The sequence below is a fragment of the Oryx dammah genome, unplaced genomic scaffold (assembly GCF_014754425.2).
Source record: "Oryx dammah isolate SB20612 unplaced genomic scaffold, SCBI_Odam_1.1 HiC_scaffold_2, whole genome shotgun sequence".
NCBI lineage: Eukaryota > Metazoa > Chordata > Mammalia > Artiodactyla > Bovidae > Oryx > Oryx dammah.
Window position 1 is genome coordinate 97,028,110 of NW_024070186.1, and position 16,734 is coordinate 97,044,843.

The window sequence follows — 16,734 nt, forward strand, 5'->3', positions numbered from 1 at the left end:
CATATTACTCCCATTTCTATATGGGAATTTTCTGTTTTATAAGAGTTATTTAAGCTCCCGGAGGAATACATCACCTTAGTATGTTCCTGGGCGGATATAAACTAAGTGAGACAGAAAACCATGAAAGAATAATTTGGTGAATACTAACCTGATCCAAGTAAGTATTTGAACCTCTTTAGTGATATCTCTGAGCTACTATTTTATAAAAGATTAAGTCTAGATTGTTCTCCACAATCACTTGGAATGGATTTATTTCAGCTCATTCAAGCTCTAAATTTCCTAGCAGTCCTCTATAAACCATGTAATTCTACCTGTTCTCATTGAGTAACTCCTCTTAGCTCTGTAAAGCAAAGCAAAATTATTTATCTCCGATGGGTGAAGTTTAGCACCCTCATCCTGATCCTCCATCAACCTCCCAATTCTCATAAAGTGAAGTGAAGTGAAGTGACAGTTGCTCAGTCGTGACCAACTCTTTGTGACTCCATAAGACTATATAGTCCATAGAAATCTCCAGGCCAGAATACTGAAGTAGGTAGCCTTTCCCTTCTCCAGGGGATCTTCCCAACCCAGGGATCGAACCCAGGTCTCCCACATTGCAGGCGGATTCTTTACCAGTTGAGCCACAAGGGAAGCTCATGGCCCAACCCCAATTAAGGATTTTCAGAATTGACAGACATTCTTGCCTCCCAAAATGTTTGTACTTTCTAACGCTGTAGGCAGACAAGCAGGTGAGGATATTCTGTACACATCTAACCATCACGGAAACTTTCATTCAATAGCAGTTGGACTTCCTCACCCACCGATACACACATCCCTGGAGTTGGGCCTCTGATTCTTGCATTAAAAGGCAAATAATTTTGCTAAAGGAATATTGTAAATTGTTTAGGATCACTATGTAGAAGAAGACTATAAATTTTATTACCTAAACTGGATGCTTTTGAGAGCAAAAGGAGCTACAGTAAAGATTATTGTGATACAACTGGTGTAAGTGGGGTCTGGTGTTTCAGCTGGGCCTACCTCCACTCCTCACCCCTCCCCAAACTTGACTGGCACAATAGTTCAGCCAGGGCAGGGCATGCCATGAAAACCACAGCTCCACTGCTGGCTTGGTGGAATAGAACGTGAAAAACCACATGTCCTTGGGTAATGTCAAAATAGTAGCAATCTCAGTGGCAAACCAAAAGGAAGTGTAAACCTCATAGCTAGACTGAGTTTGCAGTTCAGGTTGGGGTAGGCAATAGACTGGCATATTAACCAGAAATTTAATACGAAGGATTGGATGAGAAGACTACCATATGGCTCCTTGATAAAACTAACATGTTTCTGGTGGTTTGGAAGCCTTCATGCATATTTCAGGGAAGATCCGAGAAGGTCCAAGATATTCACATATCCTAGACTGTAGAGGAGATAAGAAAGAGCCTAGTAGAATTTAAGAACCAAGGAAGACTTGTAAACTGACTGAACTGTGAATGAATTCTCCAACCCATATACATATTTATCAGCAAAGTATGTTAGTTTATTGGCCTAAGTTGAGTACAACTCTGACCAGCCATTGGATGTAAACTGCAAATGATGCTGATACTGGGGCAAGTCTCAGTTAAGAAATGAAAATGGAAATTATAAAAACTGACCCGAGACTTCAGTAGCTACATAGTATGAGGGAGACAGATGCCACAGAACTAGAAAGGTAAGTCACTAAAAAGCAAATAAATAGCAATAGCAGCAACAATACCCTGAGGGAAAAATTAGAAGTCATAGATCAGTTCAGTTCAGTTCAGTCGCTCAGTCGTGTCCGACTCTTTGCGAAGTCATAGTTACTATAACATATTATATAAAATGTCAATTTGCAAGAAAAAAAACTTGAGACATGTAAGAAAACAGGATTTTAACCCACACCCAGTTTAAAAAGCAGTCAATAGAAACTATCTCTAGGTTAGGGGAAGAGCAGAAGTTGAATTCAGCAAAAAAATACTTGAAAGTAGCTATTACAAATACGCTTAAATAAGTGAGGAAATCATGCTAAACAATTAAATACAGTATTACTACAATTACTAGTCATATAAAGTGTATTCATATAAAGGTATAAATTATTTTTAAAAGAAACAAAAATCTGAAGTTAAAAAGAACATTAATTAAAATTTAAAAATATCCTAGAGGGACTCAAAAGCAGATTTGAGATTGCATAAGAAAAAAAAAATCAAGTGAGCTTGAAATTGATCAGTAGAAATTACCTGATTTGAAGAACAGAAAAAAGTGAAGAAAATAAATAGAGATTCAGAGATCTGTGAGAAACCAGCAAGCATATTAACGTGCGGTGGAAGAGAATGAGGGCAGAAGAGAAAGAGAAGAAAAAGAATATTCAAAGTAACAGTGGCCAAAAACTTGCCAAATATTATAAATAATATTAATCTACATGCTTGAGAAGCTCAAGAAATTCCAAACATCATAAACATGAAAAATCTATACATAGTCACTTCAAACTTAGAAAGCCAAAAAGAAAGAGAGATTCTTGAAAGCAGCAAGAGAGAAAAAGATTGATTCAATACAGGGAACACCACTAGGATTAGCAGTTGATTTCCCATCAAAAACATTTAAAGTCAGAAGGCAGAGAGGTAATATATTCAAAGTGTTAAAGGAAATAAAGATTTTAAAAATGATGATCAGGAATTGCATATCCAGAATAACTGTTCAAAATGAAAGTAAAGTAAAGATATTAAAATATAAATAAATATAATTCACTGCTAGCAGATGTGCCCTATAAGAAATACTGAAGGAAATTCTGTAGGCTAAAAAGAAATGGCAGCAAACATTATTTAAAATATGCCCAAATAAATAAATAACAGTGATAATGTAATTATTTCAGTTCAGTTCAGTCGCTCAGTCGTGTCCGACTCTTTGCGACCCCATGAATCACAGCACGCCAGGCCTCCCTGTCCATCACCATCTCCCGGAGTTCACTCAGACTCACGTCCATCGAGTCAGTGATGCCATCCAGCCATCTCATCCTGGGTCGTCCCCTTCTCCTCCTGCCCCCAATCCCTCCCAGCATCAAAGTCTTTTCCAATGAGTCAACTCTTTGCATGAAGTGGGCAAAGTACTGGAGTTTCAGCTTAAGCATCATTCCTTCCAAAGAACACCCAGGAGTGATCTCCTTTAGAATGGACTGGTTGGATCTCCTTGGAGTCCAAGGAACTCTCAAGAGTCTTCTGCAACACCACAGTTCCAAAGCATCAATTCTTTGGCGCTCAGCCTTCTTCACAGTCCAACTCTCACATCCATACATGACCACTGGAAAAACCATAGCCTTGACTAGACGGACCTTAGTCGGTAAAGTAATGTCTCTTGCTTTTGAATATGCTATAATTATTTAGCTAAACATAAATATGGTTGGAGTAGGCAATGGCACGCCACCCCAGTACTCTTGCCTGGAAAATCCCCTGCACGGAGGAGCCTGGTGGGCTGCAGTCCATAGGGTCACTAAGAGTCAGACACGACTGAGCAACTTCACTTTCACTTTTCACTTTCATGCATTGGAGAAGAAAATGGCAACCCACTCCAGTGTTCTTGCCTGGAGAATCCCAGGGATGGGGGAGCCTGGTGGGCTGTCGTCTATGGGATTGCACAGAGTCGGACACGACTGAAGTGACTTAGCATAGCATAGCATAAATATGGTATAAGTATATAAAAAACTCAAAGGAGAAGGATCAGAACATAAATCAATTGATATATAACAAGAAAATAATAGAGAAAATCAATGAAACCAAAAGTTGATTATTAGAAAAGAGCAACAAAATTGACAGATTTTTAGCTTGACTGACCAAGATAAAAGGACAGGATGTAACATATTACTAAAATCAGAAATGAAAGAGGAGACATTATCAACCCCATAAAAATTTAAAAGATTAAAAGGTAATACTATGAAAAAACATATTCCAAGAAATAAGGCAACTTAGAAAAAATAGTATCACTTCTATAAATACATAAATTACCAAAACTGATTCAAAAAGAAATAGAAAATCTAAATGAACCTATAACAATAAAAAAGATGGAATTATTAATTAAGTAATCCTACTAAGGAAAGTCTGGATGCAAATGACTTCACTGTATCCTATCCAATATTTAAAGTAGAAATAACACCAATTTTTCACAACTTTTTCCAAAAATGGAGAGAGCAGGAACACTTTTCAATTCATTCCATTACAATAGTATTACCCTGAGACCAAATCCAGACAAGGATATCATAAGAAAGTAAAGCAGTATTCCTCATAATTATAGAAACTAAAATCCTATGCAAAGTATTCACAAAGCAAATACAGCAATTTGTAGTAGTATTATATACCCTGACCATTTATCCTAGGAGTGCAATTGGTTTAATATCTAGTAATCAATTCATGTAATATAAAGGTCCATATAGTCAAAGCTTTGGTTTTTCTAGTAGTCATGCATGGATGTGAGAGTTGAACCATAAATAAATCTGAGCACTAAAGAACTGATGCTTTTGAACTGTTGAACTGTTGGTGTTGGAGAAGACTCTTGAGAGTCCCTTGGACAACAAGGAGATCAAACCAGTCAGTTCTAAAAGGAAATCAGTCCTGAATATTCATTGGAAGGATAGATGCTGAAGCTGAAGTTCCAATACTTTGGCCACATGATGCGAAGAACTGACTCCTTAGAAAAGACCCTGATGCTGGGAAAGATTGAAGGAAAGAGGAGAAGGGGACAACAGAGGATGAGATGGTTGGATGGTATCACCAATTTGATGGACATGAGTTTGAGCAAGTTCCAGGAGTTAGTGACAGACAGGGAAGCCTGGTGTGTTGCAGTCCATGGGGCCTCAAAAGAGTCAGATAGGACTAAGTGACTGAACTGAACTAAACTGAACATATTTTTAAGGGAGAGAACCACATAGCTATTACACTAGATATACAAAAACATATGGGAAAATCCAATAACTATTTATGACAGAAATTTCAGCAATCTAAGAATAGAATACCTATACCTAAATAAAAAGCATCCAAGAAAAAAAAAACCTACAATTAATATCCTTAATGATGAAAAACTGAGTGGTTTAAGATAAGGGAAATAGGCAAGGCTGTCAGATCTCACCTCTTCTGTTAAAGACTGTACTAGCATATCTGTCCAGAAATGTAAGAAAAATAATGAGAAAGAGGAAATAAAACAAAGAAAGAAAAAAAGGAACAGAAAAGAAAGAAATCAAAAGTATCCAGATTGGAAAGTAAAAAATAAAACTTTTATTTGCAGAAAATGTTATAAGTATGAAGAGAACATTAAGGAATGCATGCACACACACACACACAAACTAAAAAATGAGCATAACACATTCACCGAGTACAAGAGCATTATACACAAGTCAGTTGTATTTCTGTATAAAAGCATATTTCAGAATTATTAAGGGTTCAGTTCCAGACCACTTCAATTAAGCAAGTCACACAAATCTTTTGATTTCAATAATTCATATAAAATTATGTTTATACTATACTGTAGTTCTATTAAGTGTGCAATAGCATTATGTATGTACACACTTTCATTTAAAATACTTTGCTGCTAAAAATGCAAAGACTTCACCTAGTTGGAGTCTTTTGCATCAGAAATCACTAATAACAAATTGCCATAAGAAATAAAATAATGAAACACTGAAATATTGAAAGAATTACCAAAGTATGACACAGAGACATGGAATCAGCAAATGCTTTTGGAAAAAATGGTACCTGTAGACTTGCATGATGCAGTTACCACAATCTTTCAATTTGTAAAAAATGCAATATCTACAAAGTACAGTAAAGCAAAGCACAATAAAGTGAGGTATGCCTGTACTAGCAACAACCAATGAAATTAAGAAAATAATTCTATTCACAAGAATAGAAAAAGAATCAAAAAGAATAAAAGCATTTTTATAAAACCTGAGAACCTGATCCTAAAGTTCATGTGAAAATGCAGAGGACTCAGAACAATAAAAATAATTTTGAAAAGGAGAACAAAGTTAGATAACTTAAACTTCCAGGTTTTAAAAACTGTTTCATAAATCTATAATGTGGAAGAACATACAGTACTGATACAGATGTCAGTAAATGTAATTGTAAGTAATTTTATTATGTGAAATATAAATGAATATCCATGGTGCTAAGACTATAGAAAAATTTTTTTAAAAATTAGATTTCTACCTCACACCATACACAAAGATTAACTCAAAATAGACCATCGATCTAAATGTAACAGGTAAGACTGTAAGACTTCTATACGGAAATGAGAAAATCTTCATGACCTTATGGTAGACAGAGTTTTATATCTGACCCTAAAAGCATGATACAAAAAAGAAAAGAGTTTGGTAATTTGGGTCTCATCAAAATTAAAAACTCTTGCACTTCCAAGGATTCCACTAAAATTAAAATACTGGGAGAAAATTTATGCTCTACAAATATATATCTAATAAAATATTTTTAAATTTCATAATACATAAAGAATTCTTCAGTCATAAAAAGACAAACAACCCAATGAAAAAATTGGACAAAATATTTGAATAGATATTTCACCAAAAAAGATATAAAAATGTCTAATAAACACGTTAAAAGATGTTCAATGTCATTAATCTTTAAGGAAATGTAAATTAAAACTGAAGTGAGATACTACTTTACAGCAACAGTTGTGGCGATAATAAAAAGACAGGCAGAGTAACAAATGCTGGTGAAGAAGACAGAACGGAACTGGAACCCTCAGGTTGCTGGTCAGAATTTAAAGTGGTACAGCCGCTTTAGAAAATAACTTGATATCTTAAAAGTAAAACTTATTTTTCTGACCGAGCAATTCCACTTCTAGGAATCTCCCTAAGAGAAATGAAAACATGTCCACAGAGAGGCATATATATGTGAATGCACATAGCAGCATTATTCATAATAGTAAAAAATTGGAAGCAATCCACGTGTCCATCAACTGATGAATGGATTAACAAAATGTCATATATTCATACAATGGCATACTATTCATACATAAAACAGAGTAGATTATTGCTATATGCTTTGTGCCTGTGTGTTCAGTCACTCAGTTGTATCTGACTCTTTGCAAGTCCATGGACTGCACCCTGCCGGGCTCCTCTATCCATGGAATTTTCTAGGCAAGAATACTGGAGTCAGTTGCCATTTCCTGTTTCAGGGAAATGGGATCTTCTTGACCCAGGGATCAAACCCCCATGTCTCCTGCATTGGCAGGCAGATTTTTCACCACTGTGCCACCTGGGAAGTCCTACTATGTACCACAGCATGTATCAATCTGAAAAACATTATGATAAGAGGGAAAAAAAAAAGCCAAATGCAAGAAACCACATATTGTGTGATTGCATTTATAAGAAATGGTCAGAAAATGTAAATGTTTGGAGACAGAAAGCAGATTAGTTGTTGTCTGGGACTGGGAACAATAGTGGGGATTGACTGCCTAAGAGCATGAAGGATCTTTTTTGGAGTGACAAAAATGTTCTAACACTGAATTGAGATGATGATAACTGAACTCTAAATTTACTGAAAATCATTAAATTTTACACTTACAAGGATGACTTTTATTGCATAATTATACCTCAATAAACTTAAAGAAATTATGCTTATTAAAACTAAGGAAAGAGATACCTGGCAGATACTCCCTTACCCAAATGACCAAGATTAACATTCCTAGTGATAAGTCATATGGATATCAGAGACCCCATGACATGATGTTATCAGAAGAGCACTTCATTCTTTTACATTCTTCTCTAAAACTGTAATCCCAGTCTAATTATGAGGAGTGCAGTGAAGTGAAAGTCTCTCAATCATGTCTGACTCTTTGTGACCCCATGGACTGTATAGTCCATGGAATTCTCCTGGCCAGAATACTGGAGTGGGTAGCCTTTCCCTTCTCCAGAGGATCTTCCCAACCCAGGGATCAAACCCAGGGTCTCTCCCACATGGCGGGCAAATTCTTTACCAGCTGAGCCACAAGGGAAGCCCAATTATGAGGAAACATCAGACAAATGCTAACTGAGGACCATTTCACAAAATATCTGACCACTACTCTTCAAAACTATCAAGGTCTTGAAGAACAAGAGAAAACTGAGAAATTGTTACAGATCAGAGGAAATTTTAGAGAAGAGCATTTTGGCAACCCACTCCAATATTCTTGCTTGGAGAATCTGAATGATGGGCTACAGTCCATAGGGTCACAAAGAGTCAGACATGACTGAAGCGATTTAGCATGCAGAGGAGATTTAGGATAAATGATAGCTAAATGCAGTGTGGTATCCTGGATTTGATCCTTGAAAGAGACAAAATATATTAGTGAAAGAGCTGGTGACATCTGAATAAAGTCTGTAGTTTAGGTAATAGTATTGTAGCAATGTTAATTTCTTACCTTAGTTATGTACAATGTTAAAGTTAAGAGAACATAGTGAAGGAAATATGAGAATTCTTTGAGCTAGCTTTGCAACTTTTCCATATATGTGAAATTATTTCAAAATTAAAAGTTAAAATGTTTAAAAGAAATGGGAAATTTATAGGTTAAAGGGGAATTGTGATTCAAATATAATGTGCAGGTATTGTTCAGATCTTAATTCAAACTAGTCAGCTATTAAAAAAAATAAGGTCAATCATTTGACAGAATATTTAATAACATTAAATAATTACTATTATTTTTGATGTGGCATAATGGTTGTGATTGTTTAAAGTCATTATTTTTTAATAATACATACTAACACATTAATGGATGGAGTAATATGACATCTGGGATTGTCCTTAAAATGATCTGGTGGAAGAAAAAGTTTGTTAGAGCATAGATGAAGTAAACACTGACCTCGGGTGATAAATACTTAGGAGTTCTTTTCTTTTGGGGAGAGGGGAGTTCTATTTTACTATACTCTCTACTCTTGCATATGTTTGAATTTTTTCACAATAAATTTTTAAGTGAAAAGGAAACAAAGACTAAGAGAAATAATCAAATATTGTCATTTGGTCTCTATGCTGACCACAGGAAAGTGTGTGCATCTGACTGTGCCACCCCAGAGACGGCAGCCCACCAGGCTCCCCTGTCCCTGGGATTCTCCAGGCAAGAACACTGGAGTGGGTTGCCATTTCCTTCCCCAATGCATGAAAGTGAAAAGTGAAAGTGAAGTCTCTCAGTCGTGTCCGACTCTTAGTGACTCCATGGGCTGCAGCCTACCAGGCTCCTCCCTCCATGGGACTTTCCACGCAAGAGTACTGGAGTGGGGTGCCATTGCCTTCTCTGAAAACTATCTGAGCAGGATATAATTGGTGCTGAAGAATTGGAAGAACATTAAGAGAACTGCCTGGATGAGCATAGACTTCCTAAACTGGAGTGCTTTGTTGCTCTTTCCTTGAAGTTCTATGACCTGATAATATCTAAAACCCCTACCTATGTGAAGATTTTAAAAAGTAGAGTGTAGTCAGAAGCAGCAGCCCTTTTTTCCTAGTCAATACTAAGATCTATAGTTCTTCACTCCTCTTAAGTTTTTTATTGTCTGGGGATTTGTTTTTTGGCCTTGTGACTTAGGATGGGTTACTGTCATATAATGCATTTGCTACTTCTCTGGAAAGACATTCAGAATCTTTAACTAGTGCAGAATGTACAACTCTCTTTGCTAAAGAGTCTCTGCCAAGAGAAGCATTCTTACGGGCTTTGTAATTTGCATTGATTACTGAGTTGTTTACCAGTGCATCACTGGGTGTTGACTATATTCTATAAAGCCTGGCAAAGTTCTATCTTGATTAAAGAAATCTGACATTGGTGGTCAATTTTAATAATAACTAAGGTTGTTCTGGATAACTTGGAAAAAAATTTAACAGATTTTGGAACTTGAAATGTCAAGAGCAAGTTATTCTTATTGATGACACATACTCCGGAAATCTAGTATTCTAAAGGTGGATTCAGTGTACAGTACTGAACTTGACAAAAATAGAAGTTGAAAAGTAGACAGTAGTGCCAAAAATAAGATCCTAGTCTTAACTTCTCTGCTCCTTAATCTAATCTGGCATGCCTTCAGAATATTTCACTTTCTTGATGACCAGTCTTCCAAACAGTTTCTAACCAATACTTAACCCCACTGCATAGTAGCAGAGTTAATGATTTCTCATGAGGCTGATATGAATAGGAACCATATTCATATCAAAGACAACTGGTCCCACTTCCAGGTCCATCTTTGGGCCAAGATACGTAGTCGCCAACAGTGAGTTGGCGACTGTATTTTTTGAGTCCTGGCGCAAAGTAAGATCCATCTGTTTTGCCCAGCCGTTTGCTTGAGTGCCACAAAATGGTCCTGTTATTAGTCTTATTTGCGGTCCTATTTAAGGTTAGGGGGTAACTAACATAAATAAATGTCAGTCCTCCTAATGATGAATGTAGCATGGGAATTAAAAGTGGTGGTGGTGGTAGTGATAAGTGATGTTGCGTCTCTATTTTCTCAATTGCTCTGTTTTCTTTGGATTGGAAAACAGACATTTAAGAATGAGTTTGTCATCTGGAAGGATAGTTGTGACCAAGTTTCCCTCAACAGGATACAAGATGTTATTTTTGAGCTTCATTACCCACACCAAGTGGGAAAAGAGAGAAAGGGAAAAAAAATAAATAAGGAGGAAAGTGAAAGTAAGAAATAAACAGGCAGGGACAGAGAAGGGAAAATAAAGGTCAAAGAGGAGAAAGGAATGACATGCGAAGAGGAGAATATAACTTAGTAGAGTTTCTATTCATAGAAACTGCTTTATTGTTTTGAACTGAGTTCAATTCACTCAACATCTGGTGAATTAAGGAAAAGGAAATCTGACACTAAATTGAACTGCAAGTTGTCAGTTAAACAGTTTATATATAAATATGCAGTCTCGTTTCTATCACCTTTTCTTATCTAAACTAGACAGTGAATCAGTTTCACTAACCATATGTGATTGGTGAGTGGAACAGTATCAATTGGTGATTCAGATTTATATAGAGATGGGCAGCTCTTATATTTCTGAATCATTTATTAGGGATTATTGTTATTCGACATTATTTCTGAGCATGAGTTATTTTTGCCAGCTTCTTTTATGAATGTTTTGTTGCCTTATAAGGAAATATGTGCACTCCCCTCCTCATAGTCAGTTGTCCCTGGTGACGCCTCCATAATTTCTGTCTTTACACTGGTGCATTTTTAGTCTAATTCAGGCATGTGAGAAGCAGGGGAAAAGTTTAGTTAGTCAGTGATTTTGTGTGTGTGTGTGGATCCATTCATGGATAGATCTAGTGAATTTGAACCAGTTTGAACTTACAAGCTATGTGCATCAAATAGACACAATACACAAAATATTCTTTTATATAATCCAAGGGAAAAAGAAAGTAGAACTCACAAGTAAGAAATAGATACATTTTCAAAAATAGATGCAGTTTCAAGGCTGATTTATGATTATGCTCTTATATGTGGAGATGTTAAAATATTACCTTGCATTAATATGAAGACGGACATAAACATACCACATTTAGTACTACAAGTATATAAAAAATGGGCTGCCATGATGTAAAGTAAAAGATAATTGTGTTATCTCCTTTTTAGACTAAAAATCTATATTTTTCTAAACCTGTTGTATCAGTTATTTGAAGCTAAAAATAAGGATGACTTAATCCTGTCTGTTTTTTTTAACTATTATCTTATTTATAGGTGATATTGTATGAAAAAATAAAGGACTACAAAAATTAATATGACATTTTAAGCCCAGATAGTTATTAAATACTTTTACCTTAATGCCTGAACTCTTAATTCAAAAATGAAAAATAGATATTTTTAAAAGATGCATTTGTGGTTATTTAAACCAAAAAGGATAGTTTAAACCCTGATGGTCTTCCCATGTTGCTTCAAACAGCAGTGCTTCATACAATAAGCTATATAGTATGATGTAATCTGGAGTGCACTGAACCCTTAATACCTTGCAATGGGCGTTTGTATTGCTAAATATGTTTCTTTGCCTCTGCTTCACCGTTTGCCCCTCAGTCATTTGAAAGCAGTGGGTCTAATGTTATTTTCCAATTTTATTTGAAGTTGTAATTTCCCTTTAATATGTGTGTTCAGACTGTAGATTTTCTTCTTTATTCTCTGAAATAACATTGTATGTAATCTTGAAGCTTTGAAATTGTTTAGGAGTTTTGTTTTTTTTTTTAATCAGAATCTAGGTAAAATTTAGAACCACTGACTTTCTAGTCATATCATTATGAAGTCCTTAACATGGAGGCATATTTTGTTTTTCAGAATTGCTTTTTTTCCTCTTTAGATCCTTTTCTTTTCATTAAAAAACTACTCTGGGAAGAGGGTTTTTTTTTTTTTCTTAACAGAAAAAAAAGCTACGCTTGACTGATAATGCATTGCTTTGGATGGTGAAACATTATGAAAGTTTAATTTTTAATTAAATCTGAAATACCAATTATAACTGAAAGAGATTTTAACCTGTTTCTTTTCAGACTGCCTGAAGTTACATTTAGAGACTGAAATCACTGCACCTTAAAAACAATAGATTGAGCTGCACTGCGTTCCTGTGAGTGAAAGCTTCCTCTACCTTCCTCTGTGTTTTTGTGACCCACTCAAAAAGGGACAAAAATAGTGGTCACATAGTAACCAGACATGAGTAAGAAATTTGAATATCCCTGAAGAAATACATGTTTAAATGATTTCCTTCTTTAAAAAAAGAAAATTTGTAGGGCTCAATATTCAGTATGTCTTTTTTATCCAACCTAAATTGTGCATCCTTGCTCTTGGCTGGTTTGAATTGCGTTCGGGAGGGTGTCACCCACCGTGCATCAGCACAGTGACACACACCCTGTCAGGAAGGATTCTTACATTTTGGTACAAGTCTCTTGGAAAGTAACAGATTTCTAATGAAATCACAGTAGACTCCGTTTTTCCTTTGTGATGTCATTAGAAATTTTTAGCCTTTGTGTCTGTAAATGGAGAGAAAGAAAGTTCATGATGACATCACAAGATTCTGTTGCCTTGAGGACTTTGGGCAAAACTAAGTGAAATGCATAATTCCCTTGTGTGCGTGTGTTCCCCATTCTGCTGTGAAGCAGTCAAAATAGCACATCTTATGTCTTCCCGTGAGCTACAAGGCTGTCTCTCAGAGCCCCATTGTTCCATAAATGCATGTCAGAGTCTACCACAGTCTGGTCTACCCTTATTTAGCTGCTGTTTTGTCAATGTACTTGGAAGAACAATTAACATTTGGGATTTCAATGTCTGAATAACAGGCAGTGAATAGAACCCAAGCATATAAAAGATTCAGACGCCCAGGGTAAGAAAACAGAAGCTTATAGTTGGTGGGGGAAAAGGAAAAACACTTTAATGCCTCACTCAAAGGTTATGAAATACTACAAGGAAATTCAATGTTATAATTTTTAAAATTTTAGATAAAAATATATATTTTGGTAATGAAATCCAGCAGGTTGTGATGTCTTCCTAAGTTTCCATTTAATGTGCTATGAGGTCTTTTGCTAGAGAGTCTTAAGCACTTAAACAGCATTCATCCCCTTGTGTCATGCTGGAATGCCGAATGTAGGGTGTATTGCATTGTGGTTTTCAGAGTGTCACGGTGCCTTTAGACAGAGTACACTAAAGGTGAGTCACATGACTTCTTCCATTGTCACTTTGGTTTACTTCACTCTTTCATTATCGACTGCAATTCTCATATGTTTACTGTAGACAGCTCTGACATTGCTTAAACAGCCCTGCCTATTGTCTAAATTCTTGCTAGGTCCATTTTTTTAGGAAAGATGATGCATGGACAGAACAAGATCACCTCACTGTCAGGGTATCTGGTGAACTGGAGGGAACTTTGGCAGCTTATGTTAATGCATGTTGTCCACTGAGCATAGTGCCTGGCTGATATGAATGAATAAATGATGATTATTGTTATTTTTGTCATAACTGCAAGAGTCAGAAACTATAGATGGTAAGCTCTCTAAAATAAGGGTCTATCTCTTATTCATTTTTGTGATCCCCAGTGCTTGGCATAGTAATAGTAATCAAGAAATAGCTATTATTAGTAGTACAATTAGGAAATTTAAGTCAGAACTTTAGGATTTATTCATTCAAAAATTATTTTTGTGGAGATGTGTTGAATGAAGTTTTTGACAGTGAAGAAGATAATTATAAAGGAATTTGTCAAAGACAAACCTATTATTCACCATATAACATTAGACATCAGTCTCCTAGCCCTTCTCTTCTTTGACTTTATACTTCTTTCTCCTGACCAGAATGAGAAGTGCCCATTCAAACCATATCCTTTTTGTCTGTGAAGTGGTCTTCACTAGTTTTCCATCTAGTTGTGTCTTACATCTCATATACTGAAGTCGTCTCCAAAGATAAATCTGCCTGACTCTAGGATGGATGGTGCTGTGTACCTGCTTGTCTAAGTAGTAGATTGTGCTTCAAGAAAATGGGGCAAATGGTACAAAAGAGATTGGGTCAAGAGACCAGAGATTTGGGAAGTTGCCATTAGAAACTTCTACTTTCAGTGCATCGAGAGCCAGAACCAATTTCTCAGCACAAATAAGATGACAGCATTCCTTAGAGCTCAGAACCATTTGACCCCTTCTAAGTTTAGCTTCCTGGTTTCTTTCTTTCTTTTTTTTTTTTTTTTTGGCTTGTTTTGCTTTGTTTTTAACATAAAGTTATCTTCCCCCCAACACCAATTTTAATTTATTTCTAAAAGGGTTTCCTTTATTTTTATTAAATTAGCTTCTGGTGATGCAAATTAAGGCTCTCATAAAACTTGGCCTCTGAGGCAAAGCTAAAATGATAAAATTTAAGCTTCATGAACTGTACTGTTATCATGTGGAATAATGTTTAGGGACATCAAATAACTTTATAAACACATTTCATATTTTTTAAGATTAAAAGATTGAGGTGAAAGGGATTTAAGGGCAAAGCATCATCAAAAATTACAGGTAGAAAGTATATAAGAAATAAAAAGTCCAGTCATCTCATTTTGAAATAAGTAAACTGAGGCCCAGGGTAGGGCATGCAGGTTACCCAAATGATACTGACTACCAATGCAAATCATCCTCAGACATCTAGGACTGAGAGTAAACCCAGTTTTATTTTCAGTAAACTCAGTAAACTCTGAGTGTTTGATCTTTCTTCTACACTCAGAGTCTGAGCTGTGTTTGCTGAGGAACAAACTGTCTTAGGCTCATCTTATGAGACCCACTTAACTGTGGTGCCCTCTTCCAACTAGTCCAAAATTCATATATAAAGAGCATTATGGTACATTTTTATATTATGCCTCTGGTTGTATATTGAGTCACATAGAGGCAAAATTATGTCATATAGAGGCAATTAAATTTATTGATTTAATATTCTTTATGATGATTTATGTGGCTTCCCAGGTGGCACTAGTGGTAAAGAAACCATCTGCTAGTGCAGGAGACATAAGAGACATGGGTTCAATCCCTGGGTTGGGAAGATTTCCTGGAGGAGAGCATACAACCCACTCCAGTATTCTTGCCTGGAGAATCCCATGGACAAAGGAGTTGGTGGGCTACAGCCCATAGGTTTGCACAGAGTCAGACACGACTGAAGCAACAGCACGTATGCATGATGATTTACAAAGCAGACAGAAGGCCATTAGAAACTTCAGTAGTATAATTGGGCTTACAGGCAAGATAAAACCAGTAATCTGAACAGAGCCATTGTGACATGAAATTCAGACTTCCCAAGAGGGTGCATCATGCATGGTGTCAGAATGTCATTGTTGCCAAGGATCATTTCCATCAGAGAAAAGTTTTTTGGGTCTGAAAAAAATTGAAATAAACTTTAATAATTTAAAATAAATTACTTGCTCTAATAATTTATTTCAGGTTTCCTTTATTGGATTCTGACATTTAGCAATCCAAAGAGACCAATGCAGTAACTTTTTTTTGTTATTTTCAGTTCAGTTCAGTTCAGTCGCTCAGTCATGTCCGACTCTTTGCAACCCCATGAATCGCAGCACGCCAGGCCTCCCTGTCATCACCAACTCCTGGAGTTCACTCAGACTCACGTCCATCGAGTCAGTGATGCCATCCAGCCATCTCATCCTCTGTCGTCCCCTTCTCCTCCTGCCCCCAATCCCTCCCAGCATCAGAGTCTTTTCCAATGAGTCAACTCTTCACATGAGGTGACCAAAGTACTGGAGTTTCAGCTTTAGCATCATTCCTTCCAAAGAAATCCCAGGGCTGATCTCCTTCAGAATGGCCTGGTTGGATCTGCCTGCAGTCCAAGGGACTCTCAGGAGTCTTCTCCAACACCACAGTTCAAAAGCATCAATTCTTCGGCGCTCAGCCTTCTTCACAGTCCAACTCTCACATCCACACATGACCACTGGGAAAACCATAGCCTTAACTAGACGGACCTTAGTCGGCAAAGTAATGTCCTGGGTACATCTTAGTTTCTTTCTCAAAGGTATTTATCCCCTCCAGAATTTCCCAACTCCCACCATGAAGAAACTCAAGTCACTGTGGACAAAAAATTGGTGGCCTAAGTCTTTGTGTCCCAAACAAGGAGACATTGTTCTGCCTTAAAACCTTTCATGGAAGCTTTGACATATAGAGAAGGGAAAATTAGAGAATGAGGATGCCAGAGCAAGGCCTTAGAAGTAGGTACCCAACAAAGTTTCTCCTCAGACCTCTTCCCTCTTTTTTCTATAATAATGAATTAAAATTTATTCTATGCCTCTTATGAGCAATTAA

The 16,734-nt window shown here is 36.4% G+C and overlaps 1 protein-coding gene across 18 annotated transcripts in view; it reads left to right on the forward strand.

The window, feature by feature from the left end:
- Positions 1–16,734, forward strand: part of ZBTB20 (zinc finger and BTB domain containing 20) — an 838,376-nt gene that overhangs the window by 326,633 nt on the left and 495,009 nt on the right. For all 18 annotated transcript variants that reach the window (XM_040224195.1, XM_040224181.1, XM_040224152.1 and 15 more), the window contains one exon: positions 12,472–12,545. The gene's annotated coding sequence lies outside the window, so the exon portion shown is untranslated. The remainder of the gene's footprint in view (positions 1–12,471; positions 12,546–16,734) is intronic.